This window comes from Vulpes lagopus, chromosome X (genome assembly GCF_018345385.1).
Source record: "Vulpes lagopus strain Blue_001 chromosome X, ASM1834538v1, whole genome shotgun sequence".
NCBI classification, from domain to species: domain Eukaryota; kingdom Metazoa; phylum Chordata; class Mammalia; order Carnivora; family Canidae; genus Vulpes; species Vulpes lagopus.
The window spans coordinates 91,361,902-91,383,370 of NC_054848.1; the positions used below are offsets into that span (position 1 = coordinate 91,361,902).

General features: G+C 40.0%; 1 protein-coding gene across 2 annotated transcripts in view; it reads right to left on the bottom strand.

The window, feature by feature from the left end:
* LOC121483564 (A-kinase anchor protein 17B-like) overlaps positions 1 to 21,469 on the bottom strand; it is a 110,791-nt gene that overhangs the window by 32,206 nt on the left and 57,116 nt on the right. For both annotated transcript variants that reach the window (XM_041742226.1, XM_041742224.1), the window contains exon 2: positions 2,988 to 3,050. The gene's annotated coding sequence lies outside the window, so the exon portion shown is untranslated. The remainder of the gene's footprint in view (positions 1 to 2,987; positions 3,051 to 21,469) is intronic.

Genomic DNA, 21,469 nt, shown 5'->3' on the forward strand with positions numbered 1-21,469 from the left:
ATTCTTAGCTCCTTAGCCTCCAGAGGCAGGCTGTGTTCTTACTGTTAAAATATTGTCTCTATATGGCTAAAGGATTTGAGGGGCACCTGGAATGCTTCTCTGTTCACTTTTTTCCCCCTAGGGTTAGATGTGTCCTCGGGATCTCCCCTTTCAAAATGCAAACCCCACTTGGAAGAGCCACGTGCTAACATTTATTAGTTATTAACATTTAGCATGAGGAAAGTAGCAGAGCTTAATAGAAAGAAATTGCAATTTGTACCAAATTGCAGTTTTTGAAGTGGTTTCACTTATTTTATCCTATTTGATCCCTCAGAGTAACCCAAGTAAAATCTCTTGATTTCCATTTTACTGGGGAGGAAGCTAAGACTCCCCTCTGTTAAATCATTCCTCAGGGTACTCAAATTCCAGCTCTGCTATTCACCTTGGGCAAAGGACGGGTCACTCTAGGCCTATTTCCCCATCTATAAAAATCAGACAAGGTGCTTTCCAAGGTTTCTTTCAGCTCTGTCTACAATCTCTCCACTCCTGCTGACTGAGATCAGGACACAGGGGCCCTGGGCATTTTCATGGTGGCAAGCAATATCGTGGAACCAGAGGTACATTTTGGAAAGGAGAAGCTCCAGCATGAGAGCAGTGAATACTAGAAGGAGGAAAATCTGAGAAAGGAAAGAAGCCCTGAACTCCAAACTTACCCATTCCTCAGGTCTAATGCAACCACTTCAATTCGAATTGTGAACTGTAAATCTCAATTCGTTTGCTCTCATGGTGAAAGAATCTTCTATGTAAACCTTCTTTAAAGTCTACCTTGGCAAACTGTTTTATCATATTCAGATAAAAAGTACCACACTAAATACCATAAGCCTATTGTGCGCTATCCCCTGCTTATTCCATGGAACAAAAGGGCAGATAAGAAATTGCAGCCTAAGGAAGTCATTTGGAAGGAAAACCAACAGGCAAATGGACGCATTCTAATAATTTATGCCAGTCGCGGGGCGCCCCGCTAGCCCTCCTCCGCTCATTCATTTGCTGAGGGAACTGAGATGCAGCTAATCTAATGACTCCGTGTTTGCTTAATCTTCCTAAGCAAAGACAGGCTTTATGCCTAATATAAAAGGAATTTGAGATGCCAGGTGAGAAGTGGTGATCTTTAAACTGATTGCGCGAGAAACTGAAAGCTAATTCCTAAGATGATAGGCCTACTGAAGAGTCTGTTCTTTTTGGAGTATTTAAAAACATGTTTAATTACAGTAGAATCAGTTTTCAGTTACGGACATCTAATCATTTTTTCAGTAAATGGCTCTGAAGTCAGAATAAATGACACTAGCCTACTTCTGGGAGTTCTTACGACGATTAATTAATTGGTTTTAAAGGGTTTCGGAAGTTTTCTAAAACAGCAGAGGAGGAATCAGGAGACCCAGATTTAATCCAGATTCTGCCTTCAGTAGCTGTGTGGCCTATATGATTTACTTTACTTCCCTGGGGCTCAGTTTCTCTATCTGTAAGATGAGGGGAGTTGAGCTAGATAATTTCTTTATTTTTGGTCTCACATTCTGCCACTCTAGTATCCCCCATCATTATACATATACTTTTTTTTTTTTTTAAAGCAGCTTAAAACAGCAATCATCTACTTTTGGTTTTCCTCAAATTAGATTCCTGAAAAAACTTCCACAATGTCCTACTGCTCCCCAGACACAGTCACTTAGGTGTGCTGACCCCAACAAAACTGTCCCCATATAAATATAGGAAAATACGCTAAAGATACAGAAAGAAGGGGAAATGGAAAATCTAGACTTCTACATTCATGGACAAGGAAGGGGAAGCTATTCCTTAATAGTTGCCGACCCATACTTTCCTCTTCCCTCCTTCCTTTCCAAATGTTTCTTTTCCAAAGATTTTATTACTCTGCCTCTCCTCTGAAATGAATGTGGGGCACTCACTGCCAGCTCTAAAAACACTGTGTCTATTTAGAAGAGGACTTGAGAAAAGGTATTTTTTTTTAAATTAACCAATTTTAAAGATGTATTTATTGTATTTTAGAAAGAGAAAGAATACGAGCACGTGATGGAAGGGGGAAGGGGCAGAGGGAAAGAAGCAGCTAATGGTGCTAATGGTGGAGCTCCGTCATTCAGGGCTGGATCTTAGGACCCTAAGATCATGACCAGAGCCAAAACCAAGAGCCAGATGCTTCACTGACTGAGTCACCCAGGCACCCCCAAGAAAAGATATTTTATTTTATTATTTTTTTAAATTTTTATTTATTTATGATAGTCACACACACACAGAGAGAGAGAGAGAGGCAGAGACACAGGCAGAGGGAGAAGCAGGCTCCATGCACCAGGAGCCCGACGTGGGATTTGATCCCAGGTCTCCAGGATCATGCCTTGGGCCAAAGGCAGGCGCCAAACTGCTGCGCCACCCAGGGATCCCAAGAAAAGATATTTTAAAAGGAAAATGACATGGGTGTCTGGGTGGCTCAGTCTGTTAAGCATCTACCTTCAGATTGGGTCATGATCCCTGGAGTCCTGGGATTGAGCCCCACATTGGGCTCCATCCTCAGCAGGGAATCATCTTCTACCCCAAACGCCACCCCCAGGTCATTCATGCTCTTTCTCTCAAATAAATAAAATCTTAAAAAAAATAACAGTAAAAAGACATTATACATAGAGAGGAAGAAAAGTAGAACACAAAATTGTATGTTCAATGTACTCTCAACCAGGCTAAAAAATAGTGCATCTACCACAGATTGGATGGCCATCGACCAAAAGGTTAACAGGCTGGTCTTTAATAGGCAGGACAGAGAGTTAGATTTTCCCCCTTCATTTTAGCTTTGGTTTTTTTCACACTTAATGAGCATGCATTGTGTTTCTAAGAAGAATATATATATTTATCTTTAACAGAAGGAAAAGTTCTTTTTTACAGACAGCATAGTGTTTAAAATGGTAGGAATTAGTGTCAGATTGCCTGAGTTTTATTCAAGGAGGACTTACCATCTTGAGTGACCTTGTATGACCTTGGCCAAGTTCTTTAATTCCTCTGAGACTGTTTCCCATCTATAAGATAACAATAATACTATTAAAGAAAGAGCTACTCCCCATAAGGGCTTAGAACAATGTCTGGCACATTATAAGCACTCAACATGAGCCATAATTTGAAAGGTTAAACATTTATTATAAACATAATATATGCACGTATCAAAAAAAATAGTACAGAAGACATTAAAAGAGAAAGTAGAAAGAGTTTTCCCTTACTGAACCCCCAGACTTACTTCCAGAAGTAATCACTGTTAACAGCCTCATATTTTCCTTCCAGAATTTTTAAGGACAAACTCAAACATGTATCTTTTAAACACACACTTGCATGCAAACACAGAATCATAGCATACACACCATTTTGCACCTTGTTTTTTCACCTAATGATCTCCCTCAGGAGTCTCTCCCTAGCAAACATCTAGATTTACTCATTTCTTTATTGTGGTAAGAGACACCGAACATACAATTTACCCTTATCATTTTTGAGTGTACAGTTCAGCGGTGTTACGTATATTCACGCTGTCGTAAACCAGATGTCCAGGCCTTTTTTGTCTTGCGCATCTGAAACTCTATACCCATTTCACCACCGTTTTCCTTGTCCCCAGCTCCTGGCACCACCATGACGCTTCCTGCTTCTATGAATCTGACTAGGTTAGATGTCTCACATAAGCGGAATCCTATAGTCTTTGTCCTTCTGTGACTGGCTATTTGCCTTAGCATAATGTCCTCAAGGTTTGTCCATGTTGTAGCATGTGACAGGATTTCCTTCCTTTTTAAGCCTGAATAGTATTCCACTGCATGGACACGTGACATTTTATTTATCCATTCATTTGTCAATGGACATCTGGATTGCTTCCACCTCCTGGCTATCGTGAATAGTGCTGCTATGAACGTGGGTGTGAAAATATCTCTTTAAGACCTTGCTTTCAATTCTTTTTGATATATACCCAGAAGTGGGGTTGCTAGGTCAAATGGTAGTCCTAATTTTAATTTTTTTAAGGAAGCTTTATGCTGTTTTCTACAGCAGCTGCAGCATCGTACATTCCCATCAACAGGGCACAAGAGCTCCAGTTTCTCCACAACCTCGCCAACACTTGTTATTTTCGGGTTTGTCTTGTTCTCTTTTGTTTTATAGTATTCATCCTCACAGGTGTGAGGTGATTCACTCATTTTTTTAACAGCTACATAGTGTTTCATGGTATGGAAAAAAAACCTCTATCACAGTTTGATGGAGGCTAGTCTTCAGCTACTTCAAATAATGCCACAATCGACATTCATGTATGAAAATCTTTATATACACGTGTGGTACTTTTTAGCAGAGGAATTGCCGGGACAGAGTGTGTGCATTTTTGGTAACTTGTCTTTTCCAGCTTGACAAGAAATGGTTTACTAAGGAGACTTAAGAACAGAAGCAGGTCTTGGGCAGCTGCAAGATGAGTAGATGTCTGTAACTGCACCTCCTATAAGACTTGCTCATATAGCCATAGAGGCTGGAGAATGAACACTAGAAGGCAGCCCAGGAGGAGACGTTTGAGAAGCATATCTCTCCAGCAGATCAAAGATGTTATGCCCTGGGAACTTTTTTTTTTTTTTTAAGTAATCTCTATGCCCAACATGGGGCTGGAACTCACAACCCCAAGATGAAGAGTTACATGCTCTACCAACTGAGCCAGCTAGGTGGCCCCTGGTAACTGTTTATTAGAAAATAATTTCAGACTTACAGAACAGTCACAAGAACAGCCATGTTGCTCAACTGTTAACCCAGTTTCCTCAATTGTTAACAGTTTGTTAATTTGCTTTATCATTTCCTTTTGATGGTTTGATATTCCTTTTTTTCCAAAACTATTTGAGAATAAATTTTACCCATGATGTTTCTCTAAGCCTAAATACCTCAGCATGTATCTCTCAGAACAAAATATTTCTCCTACATAAGGATAGAGCAAATATTAAAATCAGGAAGTTAATATTGATAAAACGCTTATCTAACCTGGAGACCACATTCATAATTCTTTAGTTGTACAAATAATGTTCTTTGCAGCAAAATGAATGGGGGGGGTTCTGGGATACAATTCAGAATCATACATGGCATCTGTCATTTCCATCTAGCCTCCTGTAATCTGAAACAGTCCCTCAGAGTGTCTCTGCCTCTCAGACCATGTCATTCTTGTATTTACTACTTTTTTTCAGATTTTATTTTTAAGTAATCTCTACCCCGACTTACAACCCTGACTGAGATCAAAAGTCACAAGCTCCACCAACTGAGCCAGCCAGGCGCCGATGATGATGATGAAGCAATCACAAACTTACAGAAAAGTTGGAAGTACAGTACAAAATGTCCTGCATTTTTCTTCCTGAACTATATGAATGTAAGTTAACAATGTGGTGCCCCATTATCCCTGAATAATTCAGTGTGGGTTTTGTGGCCAACAAGGATATCTTCCTATTCATGACACAACCGTCAAAATCAGGAAATTAACATTAATAGATTATTAACATCTAATCCTCAGGTCCCACTCAAGCTTCATCAGTTGTCCCCACGTGGTCTGATATAGAAAAAAAAAACCATACAGTGCTTTTCATTGTTACATCTTCTTGACCTCCTCGAGTCTGGAATACTTCCTTGGTTGACTTTCAAGACCTTGACTTCCGTTGACTTTTAAGACCTTGGCACTTCTGAAGACTACAGGCCAGTTATTTTGGAGAATGTCTTTCAATTTGGGTTTGTCTGTTTCCTCACGATTAGGTTCAGGTCACACATCTTTGGCGGGACTATGACAGAAGTGACACCATAATCTGCATTCCATCAGGGTGGAGCGTGATTTCTGTGTCCTTTTACTGATGACGTTCTGTTGATTGCTTAAGTTGAGAAGCCAGGATTCTCCACATCATGATGCTATGCTTTGTAATTCATAAATATATTGTGGGGAAGTGCTTTGAAACTGTGTAGACCTCCCATTTCTCATCAAAGTTTCAATTTATTTATGTGTCTATTTATATCAGGATAGACTTAGGGTTTCCTATTTTATTCAATGGGTTGTGATCCATGACCTTCACTGTTTACTTTGATGCTCAAGTTGTCCTAGATTTGGCCACCAGGGGCTCCTTTGAGCTGGCCTCTGTGTCCCTTTGACATGTCCCCATCATTCCTTCCTTACTTTCTGGCACAAGATAGTCCAGGCTCATCTTGTGCTCTCACTTACTCAGTCCTGAAACCAGCCATCCTTCTGAGAAGCCCTGGTTCCCTTCAGTGGAAAATCGCATTTAAGAGCCAAATCTGGGTGCTAGTTGTAGATATTGCTATCGGTATGTTGCTGCTCCCTGGCCCTCTCAGAGGCTTCATTTTTTTTTCCAGAGGCTTCATTTATACACCTTTACTCACATGCTTACACACACACACACACGCTCATACACTCACGGATTTTATAACTACATCTACAGCTATAGCCATCTCTATCTGTTTAACCTCAAGTTCATTCTGATATATCCCATCCAACACCACAGGGCTCATTCCAGTATGATCACTTTCTGCATTTGTAACAAGTTAAGATAATGAGATAACTAGTTTCTATGACTCTTAATATAATTACTCATTTTATCAACCCTCCCCGTATGTAACTGTGCTGGGAAGTTTCTTTTTTTTTTTTTTCATTCATTCATTCATTCATGCATGCATGAATGCATTTCTTTATTTTAGTCATCTCTAACCCCAACGTGGGGCTCAAACTTACAACCCCGAGACTAAGAGTCACACGCTCCACTGACTGAGCCAGCCTCGTGCCCCTCTTTTCTTTTTTAAAAAGAGTTATTGATTTATTTATTTGAGAGAGAGAGAGAGAGAGAGAGAAAGCACAAGCAGAGGGAGCAGCAGAGGGAGAGGGAAAAGCTGAGCAAGGAACCTGACTCCAGGCTCATTCTGGGGACCCTGGGATCATGACCTGAGCCAAAGGCAGAGGTTTAACTGGCTGAGCCATTCAGGTGCCCCACCTCTTTTCTAATAGTAACTACTATTTATTGACTGCTTATCATGTGCCAAAAACTGTTCTACCTGTTTTACATGCAAAATTTCATTGAATTCTCAGTATGCCCTGTGAAATGGGCACGATTATCCGCATTTTAGAGAGGAAATTGAAGCATAGAGAGAGTAAGTTGCTCAAGGCAGGATAGCTAGTTCAAATGGTTCTTTGGTTAAACAAAGATCTAAATGACTTCCTAAGCACTGTGCTAATTTTCTGTCTTCTTTTTTACTGTGCTAAGAACACTTAATGTGAAGTCTACCCATTTAACAGATTTTTAGGCATGCACTAAGCACAGGGCCGCATGGCAGACCACTAGCATGTATTCATCTTACATGATGAAACTTTATACCCTTGAAATGCATCTCTGCATTCCCCCCTCCCCCAGAGCCCTACCAACCACCTTTCTCCTGACCATTCCCATGAATTTTATTTTAGATACCTCATACAAGTGGAATCATGTAATATTTGACCTCCTGTGACTGGCTGATTTCACTTAGCATAATGTCCTCAATGTCCATCCATGTTGTTGTTTATGGCAGGATTGCATTCTTTTTTAAGGATGAATAATAATCCATTGTACGTATACACCATCTTTTCTTTATCCATTCATCTGTTGATGGACACTTAGGTCATTTCCATACTGTAGCTACTGTGAATAATGCTGCAGTGAACACGGGAATACAGACATCTTTTTGAGATCCTGATTTCAATCCCTTTGGCCATAGGCCCAGATGTGGGATTGCTGGATCATATGATAACTCTATTTTTAATTTTTTCGAGGAAACTCCATACTGTTTTTCCATAGTGGCTGCACCATTTTACATCCTATCAACATTGCCCAAGGGTTCCAATTCCTCCTCATCTTCGCCAACACTTATCTGATGCCTAAGGCATCTTAACAGATGTGATTTTGATGTGCATTTCCCTTATGATTAGTCACGTCGATCACTTTTTCTTATGCCCATTGGCCATTTTTGTGTCTTCACTGAAAAATAGTCTATTTTATTCTTTTGCCTATTTTAAAAATCAAGTTATTTGGGTTTTTTGTTATTTAAATAGTTAAAGGAGTTTCATATATATTTTGGATATTAATCCCTTACCAGATATATGCTTGGCAAATATTTTCTCCCATTCCATAGGTTGCTTTGTTACTCTGTTGTTTCCTTTGCTGTGCAGAAGCCTTTTAGTCTGATGTAATCTTACTTGTAATCTTATTTTTGCTTTCATTGCCTGTGCAACACCACAAGTGTCATAGCCATGAAATCATTGCCAAGGGGCGCCTGGGTGGCTCAGTGGTTGAGCATCTGCCTTTGGCTCAGGTCATGATCCTGGGGTCCTGGGATCAAGTCCCACATTGGGCTCCTGGCAGGGAGCCTGCTTCTCCCTCTGTCTATGTCTCTGCCTCTCTCGGTGTCTCTCATGAATAAATAAATAATTTTTTAAAAAAAATCATTGCCAAGATCAATGTCATAAAGCTTTTCTCCTGTTTTCTTCTACAAGTTCTCCTGTTGCTGGTCTTACATTTAAATCCTTAATACAAAAATAAATAAAATAAAATAAAATAAAATAAAATAAAATAAATAATAAAATAAAATAAAATAAATAAAATAAATAAATCTTTAATACATTTTGAGTTGATTTTCATGTATCCTGCAAAGGAAGGGTCCAATTTCATTCTTTTGCATGTGGATATCTCGTTTTCTCAACACGATTTGTTGAAGAGACTATCCTTTCCTCATGGTGTGTTCTTGGCATCCCAGTTGGCTGTTTACTGTACATGCATGGCTTTATTTCCAAGTTCTTTATTCTGTTCCATTGGTCTCTGTGTCCATTTTTATGCTGGTACCATACTGTTTTAATTATTGTCACTTTGTAATATATTTTGAAATCAGGAAGTGTGCTGCCTCCAGCTTTTTTCTTCGATTTCTCAAGATTGGTTTGGCTATTCATAGTCTTTTGTGGTTCCATATGAATTTGGGAACTGTTGTTTCTATTTCTGTAAACACTGCCATTGGGATTTTCACAGGGATTGCCTTGAAGCTGTAGATCACTTTGGATAGTATGGATCATTTTTCTAAGATGTCCCTCAATGAACCCTGCCTAGTGGTATTCTCCCACTTGTATAATCACTTCCCCTTGACTGTGAGCTGGATCTGGTGAATCACTTCTAATGATAGAATCCAGCAAAATTTATAGAATGCCACTCACTTCCAAGATTACAAGACGACTCTGGCTTCTAATTTACCCTGGCTTGCTCACTTGTGTGCACATGCTCGCTCTCTCGCTCTCTCTCTTCCCCCCTCACTTGCTCTCAGGGAAGCTAGCTGCCCTAAGGAGAGTCCCATGTAGCAAGAAGCTGAGGGAGCCCCCTGGCCAACAGCCATGGAGGAATGGAGACCTCCTGTCAACAGCTCACAAGGAACTAAATCCTGCTAACAACCGTATGACTGTGCTGGGAAGCAGATGCTCCCCAAGCTGAGCCTTCAGATTGGAACTTTGTGACACGAGTCTGAGCCAAAGGAACCCAGCTAGGCTGTGCCCAGATTCCCGACACACAAGAACTGATTTAATAAATGTTTGTTGTTCTAAGCCACTGAGTTTGGGGGTAAACTGTTAGACACAAATAGATGACTAACATAGTAAGTGATCTCCCATTTCCATTGCCACCCTCCCTGACATTACGTCTGCTCACTCTGTTTCAGGCCTCTCATTCCCCATCACTGCCTACCCCCCTACATAGATTCCCTCCTTATCTTGCTCAGGCTGACATTCCCTGTCATGCCACTCCATCAGGGGATGCCCTTGTCAGCCCCCCCAACGCTCTGACTCCCCACATCACCTCTCTCCAATATAGATGCTCTCATCATCCCACTCAGCCTCTAACACTTCATGTGTTCCATCATGGGATGCCACCATCAATCTCTCAGGCTATCCTTCCCTGGGGATACCTACATCCTCTTGCTTGGACTCTGATCCCTCCTACCAGGCCGCCCTCCACAGGGACACCCTCCTCACCATGCTCAGTATCTGATACCCCAATTGGGAGTCCCCACACTCCCCACCGTGGGTAGCTACCATGCTCTGCTTCACCTAAAGGATTTTTTAAAGTAGGCTCACAGGGCTTGAACCCACAACCCTGAGATCAAGACCTGAGCTGAGATCAAAAGTCAGATGCTTAACTGACTCAGCCACCCAGGCACCCCTCACCTAGTGGCTTTAGGACTGAATTTTTCAGGAAGGCAAGGCAGAAGCCGGAGTATGTGCATTTTTATGTTCAACACATATATTGCCAATTACCCTACAAAAATCTTACATCAGTTTACACTCTGGTATCTTTCCTATCCTTGTCTCACAGGGTGCCCATTGGCTTTTCCTTCCTAGTATTGTTTCTAGGTTTAATTCCAGTGAAATATCAAATGGTCCAATTCCTTTCAAAAACATCTGACAGGGTTGTCTGTACTGGCATGTCTACACAGAGGTCATTTTCCCCTGGAAATGCAGATCCTCTTGCTCCCTCTCATTGACAGTTATGGGCTTCTCTCCTTGATCAGTGGCTTGTAATGCAGGCCACTATAAAGGGGAAAAAAGTGTTTGTATCTAAAGAAGAGCAGTATACCTTCCAACAGTTTGTGACAAAGATGGATATCTAAATTGTAGACCTCCAGGAACTTTTTTAAAAAGGGTTACCTGGCTCTTTGTTAAGTTCTGAATTAATATGTATCTAGCCAAGAAGGGGCTATTTCTTTCTCAGCTCATCTCTTCATTTTCAGGTCGCAATTTGTGCATATTTGCATATTTACTCTACCTGAAGCTCTTGCTGTTCTCATTTTATGCTTCCATCCCTCAGGGTAAGGTAATACTTATGATTAGCATTTAGAAAGCACTTTAGGAAATGCCGTTAATTCATCTAGTCCTTACAAGAGCATGATGAGTTTGATATGGCTGCTGCTATTTAACACATGAGAAAAAACTGAACGTCTAGGGCTATGACCTACCCAAGGTGGTCACACAGCTAGTCAGTGACAAAACGGGGGCTGGAATGCAAGCCTTCTGACTCCAGACTCTGAAATCTTCCCAGTTCACTGTATTACCTCTCTGGGTTCTTCTTCTTCAAGGAAGCATTCTTGAAGGCTCTAACTGCCCTTTCAAACTGGAACCTGATTGAATATGTAGAAACCTCTGTCAATCCTGGGAGCCTCCTATTGGCCAGGCCAAATCCATTCTCTAGAAGTGATCTGTGCTTGGATTTCCCTGCAGGCCTTTACTGCATCATTAAAATACAGTTTTATAGAATGCTGGAGTAGCAATACTTATAGCAGATAAAAGAGACTTTAAAACAAAGATTCTAGGGGCACCCGAGTGGCTCAGTTGGTTAAGCATCTGACTCTTGGTTTCAGCTCAGATCGTGATCTCAGGGTGGTGAGATCCAGTCCTTTGTCAGGCTCCTGCTTGGCACAGAATCAGCTTGATGTTCTCTCTCTCCCTCTCCCTCTGCCCCTCCTCCCTCCCACTTGCACGTTCTCTCTCCCTCTCTAAAATCAATCAATCAAAGACTGTAACAAAAGACAGAGAAGACACTATATAATAATAAGTGGGACAACCCAACAAGATATAGCAATAATAAATATTTATGCATCCAACATGGGAGCAACCAACAACATAAAACAGTTAATAACATCATCCAAATAGAAAATCGACTAGCTAACAGTGGCTTTGAATGACACACTGGACCAGATGCTTTTAAAAGCTATACTTAGAACATTCCATCCTAAAAGAGCAGAATACACATTCTTTTCAAGTACACATAGAATAGTCTCCAAAATAGATGACATAGTAGGCCACAAAACAAGTCTCAACAAATTCCTAAAGATTAAAGCCATATCATGCATCTTTTCTGACCACAATACTATGAAACTAGAAATCAACCATAAGAAAAATCTCGAAAGGGCACATATACATGAAGGTTAAATAACATGCTACTATATAATCAACAGGTCAATCAAGAAATCAAAGAAGAAATTTTCCAGGGAAACAAATGAAAGTGAAAATACAATGGTCCAAAATCTTTGGGTTTCAGCAAAAGCAGTTCTAAGAGGCAAGTTTATAGTTATATGGGCCAACCTCAAGAAACAAGAAAAATCTCAAACAACCTAAACTTACACTAAAAGGAGCTAGAAAAAGAAAAACAAAACCCAAAACCAGTAGAAAGAAGGAAATGATAAAGATTAGAGCAGAAATAAATGATATAGAAACTAAAAACAAAAACAAAAACAAAAAACCCACAAAAACAGAACAAATCAATGAAGCCAGGAGCCGGTTCTTTGAAAATATCTACCAAATTGATAAATCTCAAGCCCTTCTCATCAAAAAAGAAAGAGAGTGGGGGTGGTATTTAAACAAATTGCAAATGGAAGAGAAGAAATAACAACTGACACCACAGAAATACAAATAATTATAAGAGAATATTATGGAAAGCTATTATGCCAAAACAATAAATTATAAATTATTATAAATAAATAATATTATGCCAAAAAATTACCAGCAATGAAATTGAATCAATAGTCAAAAAAACTCCCAACAAACAGAAGTCTAGGACCAGATGGCCTCACAGACAAATTCTACCAAACATTTAAAGAGCTACTACTTATTATTTTCAAACTATTCCAAAAAATAGAAAAGGAAGGAAATTTTCCAAATTCACTCTGAGGCTTGCACTACCCTGGTACCAATACCAGATAAAGACATCACCAAAAAAAAAAGAGAGAACTACGGCCAATATCTCTGATGAGCATAGATGAAAAAGGCCTCAGGCAGCCCTGGTGGTGCAGCGGTTTAGTGCCGCCTGCAGCCTAGGGCGTGATCCTGGAGACCCAGGATCAAGTCCCATGTCAGGCTCTCTGCATAAAGCCTGCTTCTCCCTCTGCCTGTGTGTGTGTGTGTGTGTGTGTGTGTGTGTGTGTGTGTGTCTATGAATAAATAAATAAAATCTTTTTTTTTTTTTTATTTATGATAGTCAGAGAGAGAGAGAGAGAGAGAGGCAGAGACATAGGCAGAGGGAGAAGCAGGCTCCATACACCGGGAGCCCGATGTGGGATTTGATCCCAGGTCTCCAGGATCGCGCCCTGGGCCAAAGGCAGGCGCTAAACCGCTGTGCCACCCAGGGATCCCTGAATAAATAAATAAAATCTTTAAAAAAATCCTCAACAAAATACTGGCAAACCAAATCCAACAATATATTAAAAAATCATACACCGTGATCAAATGGGATTTATTTCAGGGATATAAAAGTGGTTCAATATTCACAAATCAACATGATACATCACATCAATAAGAGAAAGAATAAAACCATATGATCATTTCAATAGATACCGAAAAAGCATTTGACAAAGTACAACATCCGTTCATGATAAAAGACCTCAATGAAGTAGGTTTAGAAGGAACATACCTCAATGTAATGAAGACCATATATGAAGATCCCAGAGCTAACATCATCCTCAATGCCGAAAAATTGAGAGCTTTTCCCCCAAGGCCAGAACAAGACAAGCATATCTACTCTCACTACTTTTATTCAATATAGTACCAGAATTCCTGGCCTAAGCAATCAGACAAGAAGAAGAAACAAAAGGCATCCAAATTGATAAGGAAAAAGTAAAACCATCAATACATTTTTTAAAGGTTTTATTTGTTCATTTGAGAGAGAGCGCTCATGAGCAGGGAGGAAGGGAAGAGGGAGAAACAGACTCCTTGCTGAGCAGGGAGCCCCATGTGAGACTCAATCCTAGGACCCCCAGATCACAACCCAAACAGAAGGCAAATGCTTAACTGACTGAGCCACCCAGGCGCCCAAAAACATCACTATTTGAGGATGACATGATACTATATATAGAAAGCCCTAAAGGCTCCAACAAAAACTACTAGAATTAATAAATGAATACAGTCACAAGATACAAAATCAATGTACAGAGATCTGTTGCATTTCTGTACATTAATATTGAAGCAGCAGGGCAGCCTGGGTGGCTCAGCGGTTTAGCGCCTCCTTCAACCCAGGGCATGATCCTGGAGACCCGGGATCGAGTTCCATGTCGGGCTCCCTGCATGGAGCCTATTTCTCCCTCTGCCTGTGTCTCTGTCTCTCTCTCCCTGTCTCTCATGAATAAATAGATAAAATCTTTAAAAAAAATAATGAAGCAGCAGAAAGAGAAATTAATGAAACAATCCCATTTACAATTCCACCAAAAATAATAAAATATCTAGGAATGAACTTAACCAAAGAGGTGAAAGACTTGTTCTCTGAAAACTATAAAGCATTAATGAGAGAAATTAAGATGACACAAAGAAATGGAAAGATATTTCATGCTCATGGATTGGAAGAACACTGTTAAAATGCCTATATTACCCAAAGCAATCTACACATTAATGCAATCCCTATCAAAATGCAAACAGCATTTTTCACTGAACTAGAACAAAACAATCCTAAAATTTCTATGTAATCACAAAAGTCCCTAAATAGCCAAAGCAATCTCAAAAAAGGAAAAAACAGGGATCCCTGGGTGGCGCAGCGGTTTAGCGCCTGCCTTTGGCCCAGGGCGCGATCCTGGAGACCCGGGATCGAATCCCACATCAGGCTCCCGGTGCATGGAGCCTGCTTCTCCCTCTGCCTGTGTCTCTGCCTCTCTCTCTCTCTGTGACTATCATAAATAAATAAATAAAAAAAAAAGGAAAAAACAAACAAAACTGGAGGTATTACAATTCCAGACTCCAAGTTATATTACAAAGCTGTAGTAATCAAAACTGTGTGGCACTGGTACAAAAATAGACATACAGATCAACAGAACAGAGTAGAAAGCCCAGAAATAAACCCACAATTACATGGTCAATTAATCTTCAACAAAGGAGGCAAGAATATGCAATGGGAAAAAAGACAGTCTCTTCAACAAATAATGTTGGGAAAACTGGACAGCTACATGCAAAAAAATGAAACTGTGCCATTTTCTTACCATACACAAAAATAAACTCAAAATGGATTAGGACCTAAATGTGAGACCTGAAACCATAAAAATCCTAGAAGAGAGCACAGGCAGTAATTTTTCTGACATCAGATGTAGCTATATTTTTCTAGATATGCCTCCTGAGGTAAGGGAAATAAAAGCAAAAATAAACTATTGGGACTACATCAAAATAAAAAGCTTCTGCCTAGTGAAGGAAACCATCAACAAAACTAAAAGGCAACCTATGGAATGAGAGAGGATGTTTGCAAATGACATATCTGATAAAGGGTTATGTGTCCATTGATAAATGACTAGATAAAGAGATGTGAATATATGTGTATATTTATTTTTTACATTTTTTAAATTTAAATTCAATTTTTTTAAGCAAACTATGCCACACATGGGGCTTGAACTCACAACCCTGAGATCAAGACTCTTATGTTCTACCAACCGAGCCAGCCAGGTACCCCAAAGAAACAGACTTTCAGCTGTAGAGTACAAACTGATGGTCACCAGAGGAGGTGGGTTGGGGGATGGGAGAAATAGGTGATGGGAATGAAGGAGGACACGTGCCCTGATGAGCACCTGGTGATGTACACAATTGTTGAGTCACTATATTGTATACTTGAAACTAACAAAACATTGCATATTAACTATACTGGAATTAAAATCAAAACTTAATAAAGAAATACAGTTTTGGGGGTGCCTGGGTGGCTTGGTCAGTTAAGCATCTACCTTTGGCTTGGGTCATGATCCCAGGGTCTTGGGATCCAGCCCCACATCAGGCTCTCTGCTCAGAGCTTGCTTCTCCCTCTCCCTCTGCCTGCCACTCTGCCTACTTATGCGCTGTGTGTGTGTGTGTGTGTGTGTGTGTCAAATAAAGTCTTAAAAAAAGAAATACAGTTTTTAAAAAATGTCTTGTGGATACTGAGATTTTTCTTACTGAAAAAATGCAAATATAAATAAATTGTTATATTAAGAAAAAATCCAAGATCTTCATCAGTAACACTATTTTGGAGACTCTTTTTGCTGTTCAATGGTGAGCTTTAATTTAAGAAGATAGACCAGATGCCATTGAAATAAATCGAATACCTTCAAAGGGGAGAGTTTAAATAAATTTCAGAACAAGAAAATACTATATAGATGTTAAAAAAGAATAAGACAGATCAATATAAGAAGTGATTTCCAAGCTATGTTGTTAAGTGAAAATGAGTTCAGGCAAAAAAAAACAATGTGAATAGTATCCTACAATCTGTGACACACACACACATATATATTTATATATACACATATACAAATGTATATTCACAGAATAATAGAATATCTCTGGAGGGATACACAAAAAATTCAGATAGTAGATGTTCCTGGGGAAGACAAATGGGTGTGTGACAAAGGTGGGAAGGAGACTTATTTTTCACTGTCTATCCTTTTATACTATTTCTTTATATCATCTGAAAAAAATTTTTTGAAGATTTTAAGTAATTTCTACACCCAATGCAAGGCTTGAACCCACAACCTCAAGATCACATGCTCCACTGGCTGAGCCAGTCAGGTGCTCCTGTAACATCTGAATTTTTAAAGATTTTTATTCATTCATTCATTCATTTGGGAGAGAGAGCACAAGCAAGCAGGGGAGGAACAGAGAGAGAGAAACAAACAGACTCTAGCACAGAGCCTACGTGGGGCTTGATCCCACAACCCTACAATCATGACTTGAGTGGAAATCAGGAGTCCGTCACTTAACCAACCGTGTTTGGATTGCCTGTTAAAAATAGTTTTAGTTTTATAGTGCTTTGCCATTTTTAAAATGTTGTTACATATGTGATTTAATACACAGGCAGCCCAAGGTAGTAAGTCTTACACCTTTCTCACAGAGACCTTCAAGCTGGTTCCTGCCTTCAACCTACTTTTTTGTTGCCCCTTGCCTACTCCCTGCATGCAGCAACCACACGGAGAGAAGACTGATCCACACTTTCCCTCTCTCCTGCCAGCAGGGCCTCCAGCTCCACTCTCTCATCTCTTCTAATTAATGTAACTAGGCATTGTGTTCCGTAATTACAGGGTTTGTCAGTGAAATCAATAGTTGCCTCCCTTGTGACAATGACATTGTAGTTCCATCAATCTCCCTGGAGCCTGGCAGCTTCTCTGAGCCAAAAAAACTCCCAAGATTATTAACATGTCCCTTTGCTCTCACTCATTTTCATGCATGTAAGTAAATGAGCAGATTCTCAATTCACACAATTTCATAACCCTTCCCGTGATTATTTGGAGATAAAATGACAATCAAATGTATATTTTGAACCTTTACTGAGGTATAGTCTGCATATTACAAAATCCATCATCATGGGCATACTGTTCTTTTAGTAAATACAGAGTTGTGCAACCTCAAATATATTTTTTGATGGCCTTAAGAATCTAATGTATACTACCCTAGATCATAATAAGTTTTTGATGTGACTCAGTTTCTCTCTTTTGACCTGGACTCCCAAATCTGTTTTCTGACCTAGTGCTGAGTAGAAGATTTCTTTTATTTCCTTAAATCTATAGCATGTCAGAATTGGAGGGGCCCTTAGAAATCAACTAGATAGAAGAAAAAAAAGAAAACAATCAGACACGGAAAACTGACATCCACATAAGGCATGCGATTGACCAAACGTCATATAACAGATAAATGGCAGAGTCAGGACAAAAACCCAGGATTCTTGTTCCTAGCCCAATAAACTTCCCATTATAGCAGGGAGCCTGTTCTCTGGCTAATGTCCTAGAAATTACTAAATCAACCACAATCAATCAGTTCACTCAGCTAAATCTAAAATTTTGATGATGGAAGAAGGGCTGGGGATGAGGACAGGTCTAGAGAATAGGTAGGAAATACAAGCTTTATCCTTCATGGTCCTTCTAGGTGAATTTCTTTCTTAGCATTCAGCACAATTAACCAAGAAGATATATTCTTTTCCGCCCAGAGAAGGACCTTAGAGTTACCAGTCAATAGTATCTATCATTATCCTTATAACTCTTATTATTGCTGCATTTTCTCTAGCATACGTCAGCAAGATGGGAAGGTGATATGAAATGGTAGTGGATGAAACCACATGAGCGCTACTTCCTGCTTTTGCCAAAAATCGGGCTAAAATTAGCCTCTATTCCCCATGGATTTGAACCAGGGAAAGCAATTTAGCTTCTCATACTGTTTTTCTAGCAATCAGTCTGTAACAATTAAACAACTGGTGATAAAGAAAGAAGTTCGCTTTATATTTTTGAGTGGCCAAAACAGAAGCTGTTCTCTATGATCAGTTATAATGGCACTTGATGTCACCAAGGGCCCAGGTAAATCATAGTTTTGTGAGGTCGTTTTTAGGATTTTACTTTTAAGTAATCTCTACACCCAACATGGGGTTCAAACTTACAACCCCAAGATCAAGAGTCTCAGGCTCTACTGACTGAGCCAGCCAGGCACCCCCAATACTTTTGAGGTACTAAATATGGCATTCTGAAACTTAACAAGAAAACTCTAAAATGTTCAAATGGAGATGGAATCCCTGTCAACTATTTTCATATTTTTTATTAGAAATCATACTTCCTCCTTTAAAAAATCCCTCTCCCCAGGAATTCCCATTTTAAGAATGCATCCTAAGAAAAGCAGAGACTTATGCATGGAGATATTCATCACAATATCTTTATGAGTGAAATATTAGAAAAAATTAGAAGCAATTGGAGATGTCAAATAAAATGTGATCATTCCATTAAAGGAAACTGTACGGCGCCATTAATTGGAGTGCCTGGGTGGCTCAGTCGGTTAAGCATCTGATTTTGGGTCGGGTCATGATCTCAGGGTCCTGGCATGGAGTCCGGAGTGGGACTCTGTGCTCAGCAGGGAGTCTGCTCCTCTCTCTCCCTGTGCCCCACCCCTGCTCATGCTCTCTTTTTCTCTCTCTCATATAAATAAAATATTTTTTTAAAAACCCGCTTTCTAAATATTTCTTTCATTTTTAACAGCTTTACTGAGATACAATTTATATACCATAAAGTTCACTGATTCAAAGTGTAAATTCAAAGCTTTTTCGTATACTTACAGAGCTGTTGAAACTACCACTGTAATCTAATATTTGAACATTTTCATCACTCCAAAAAAAGCCTTGTACCTATTAGGAGTCGCTCACCATACCCATCAATTGATAAGAAAAATACAAATGAGGGGCACCAAGCAGGTTCTGTAAGTGGAGTGTGTGACTCTTGACTTTGGTTCTGAGTTGGAGCCCCACCTTGGGTTAGAGATTACTTAAAAATGAAATCTTTAAAAAAAAAAAAATAGATGAAGGGCAGCCCGGGTAGCTCAGCGGCTTACCGCCATCTTCAGCCCAGGGCGTGATCCTGGAGACCCAGGATCGAGTCCCACATCCGACTCCCTGTGTGGAGCCTGCTTCTCCCTCTGCTTCTCTCTCTCTCTCTCATTAATTAATTAATTAATTGATTAATTAATCTTTTTTAAAAAATAGAAGAGGGGTACCTGGGTGGCTCAGTTGGTTAAGCATCAGCCTTTGACTCAGGTCCTGATCCCAGGAACCTCAGTCCAGCGGTGGACTGTCTGCTCAGTAGGGAGTCTGCTTCTCCCTATCCCTATGCCTCTGTGATCTCTCTGGCTCTCTCTCTTTCAAATAAATAAAATCCTTTTTAAAAAATAGAAGAAAAATACAAATGACCCAAAAGACAGCTGAACGAAGGAAAGGCAATCACATATGAGGACATGCAAATGAATAATACACACATGAAAAGATGTTAAACTTCACTAGCGATAAAGGAAATGGAAATGAACACCATTTCCTCCAATCAGATGGGCAAAAATGAAAAAGATTCATAACATCTGGTACTAATAAGTGTGGGGGGAAACAGACATTCTCATACATAGTTGGCAGGAATATGAATTTTTACAATCTTCTCTGGATCATAATCTGGCATCGTTGTATTTACTTTTTTAGAGCCCGTATCACTGGGGCCAGCAACCCTACTATGGAAATCGATCATAGAGATTAAAGGACCAGTATGTAAGGATATATGTACAACACTGATTTCTGCAGGGATTGCAAACTGCAGAGCAGTGTGTATGGTATGGCTTCATTTTTATGCCATGCATTGCCCTTGGCATAAAAAATACATACCTAGGAACACCTGGGTGGCTCAGTGGTTGAGCGTCTGCCTTTGGCTCAGGCCATGATTCCAGGGTCCTGGAATTGAGTCCCACATCAGGCTCCCCGCAGGGAGCCTGCTTCTCCCTCTGCCTGTCTCTGCCTCTGTCTCTCATGAATAAATAAATAAATAATTTTTTAAAAAATACATGCCTACTTTCAGGCTTCCCAAAAATGCTATGATTGCAGATAACCTTCTCACTCTCCACAGGGGACAGAGAGGCTCAGAGAAGTGAAGCAACTTGCTTTGGGACTTATGCAAAGCCACTCAGCATTCATACCCAGCTCCATCTGGCCCAAACCAAGAATAGTAACTTTTCCAGGTAGGATACATGAAACTCCCTCAGTGGAGGTGGGGCTAATCTTTTGGGACATCACTTTTTTTTTTAGGTGTTTTTGTATTTCCTCAGTTTATTCCCTCTTTTTCCAAGCTCCAAACCCTCATGTTTGGCTGGAACCAGTCCTCTAGCACCTCCAGGGTGGTGTCCCTGGCACGGACCTTTTTGGGGAGTGGTAATGGTCAGCTGCAAGCTTTGTGAAATTTTTTTAAATATTTTATTTATTTCAAAGAGAGAGAGAGAATGAGAAGTAGAAGGGGCAGAGGGAGAGAGAGAGAGACTAGACTCCCTACTGAGCAGGGAACCCTACATGAGACTCGATCCCAGGAGCCTAGGATCATGACCTAACCTGAAGGCAGATGTTTAAGCAACAGAGCTACCCAGGCGCCCGGCCTTGGGACATTTTTAAGATGTAAAGTCTCAATAGAAGGGGTGAAGTTTGTGATGCTGAAATTGAGTGAAGGAATAGTTAGTGGGGGACTGGGTTGTGGGGAACACGTAAAATTCATTTATTCATCCATCCAACAAATGTTTATTAGCATTTACCATGTGACAGGCACCGTTCATAGCACTGGGGGATTCATCAATGAACAAAACAGAAAAATTTCTGCCCTTGGGAATTTATATTGGAGGGGTAGGGCAGGCAATTAACAAGTTATACTTTATATATAATTACACATTGTATATAATTATATTTTATATATAATTAGTTAGGTAGATGAGAGAGAGAGAGAGAGATAGGCAGGCAGATTATATGAGATGGCAAATAGATCCACGGAGGAAATTCAGCAGGAAAGTGGGGAGAGGTGTCGGAGGAGGCATGGTAATTTTCGAAATGGTGGCCAGGAAAAGACTCACTGAGAAGAAAGCATTTAAGTGAAAATCTGAAGTATGTAAGAGAGTCAGATATCTGGA